We start from the raw sequence: 1,374 nt of genomic DNA on the forward strand, positions 1-1,374 counted from the left end.
CTTATTCTGTAAGTAGAGCAACAATTGTTTATAGGCATCCAAAGCACTTATCAAAAACAATGGCTGAAAATCTTTTTGTAAACACTGATCTTTCCCTTGGTGGTCGAGTGGAGTTTGTTTTTATCAATGGTCTCAATGGATCAAATCCTTTGAAAAGTCCACTACATCCCCTTTTTTGGCGAACGAGCATCTTCAGTGCGATAAATCTACCCAATCAAGTGAAGGTCGGGGAAACAATGTTGGTGTTATTTCACAAAGTTCAAAGGATATCAACCAGTGGCGGATCCAGCGAGGGGGTTTTGGAGTTAAACTACGTGTCAGTCAGTGGCGGACCCACGGGGGGTGTTTTAATACATAGACGCCATACCCCCAAAACCCCCCCGCTGGATCCGCCACTGATATCAACAGTCAAGTTCTGGTGGCCAAGATATCAATCAATTTGATTTATATTATTAATTCAAATTCTTCCGGAAAAGGCATGGTTGAAACATACAAAAAAGAAAAGGCCTTGGATGATAACTTACGCAAGCTATTAGTTGAATCGGTTTTACAATATTGTATTATGAACAACCACGATCTTTCCGTTACTAATTGCGCTTCTATTTCACTTCAAATTTGCGAAGTATTCCCTGGCGATTTGGCGGTAAACAACTATTCTGACTTCATTTCAAAATTCACCTTTCCGTCTGTATTATATCTTAAAAAATTATCACAGAATGAACATTAAAATTAATTTTACCCTTTCAGTCATCCTATTACCTTGAGCGAAAAAACGCAGCTCCGTTGGGCAAATTATACAACAAATTCATGAATTGGAAAACAAATTTCAATAGAAAGACAAAGACTTCAGACGGTAATTTGAAAAAAACGAAAGCAGAGGTCATTTTCAATAGTGGAAGATGAGGACGAACATATTAGAGCGTTGACACAAGACCTCCATGCAATGGCTTATCAGGAAAAAATCAGACACTGGCGCGCGTGTTTTGCAACACGTATGAATAGCCGAGAATAATCCAAAACAGATCTTCAATGTTTGACCGCAATACAAATTGCCTGATGGTTTTCGTTTGGTAAGACTAAAGCTCATTCTTATTTATTTTCCTTATTAAAGTAAATTTTTTTTGTTTGGATTGAGTCTGATTTCGTGTTCTCTTTCGGAACCAGAAATGAGGTCTTTGACAACCTCACTCCTTTTAGAAATTTGCTTTTGGATAACGTTTTTCCGAATCGCGTCAAGGAATTCAAAGATTATGCTAATATGTACTACACAATAGAGAAAAACAAAGTCAATCTCTCAGAAGGTAAGCACACTCTTGGGGTATTCACTCCTGCCTGGTTATCTGGTTAAAATTTTGTATTTTGGTATTTGTTTTT

The 1,374-nt window shown here is 37.5% G+C and overlaps 1 long non-coding RNA gene across 1 annotated transcript in view; it reads left to right on the forward strand.

Moving 5' to 3' along the window:
* Window positions 1–6: 6 nt before the first annotated feature.
* The window catches only part of LOC118735018, a 4,150-nt gene continuing 2,782 nt past the window's right edge, over window positions 7–1,374 (forward strand). Inside the window, exons 1-2 of the long non-coding RNA XR_004992490.1 lie at window positions 7–1,070; window positions 1,165–1,301. This is a non-coding gene — a long non-coding RNA (uncharacterized LOC118735018). The remainder of the gene's footprint in view (window positions 1,071–1,164; window positions 1,302–1,374) is intronic.

The sequence above is a fragment of the Rhagoletis pomonella genome, unplaced genomic scaffold (genome assembly GCF_013731165.1).
Source record: "Rhagoletis pomonella isolate Grant_MI unplaced genomic scaffold, Rhpom_1.0 Rhpom_scaffold_00003, whole genome shotgun sequence".
NCBI lineage: Eukaryota > Metazoa > Arthropoda > Insecta > Diptera > Tephritidae > Rhagoletis > Rhagoletis pomonella.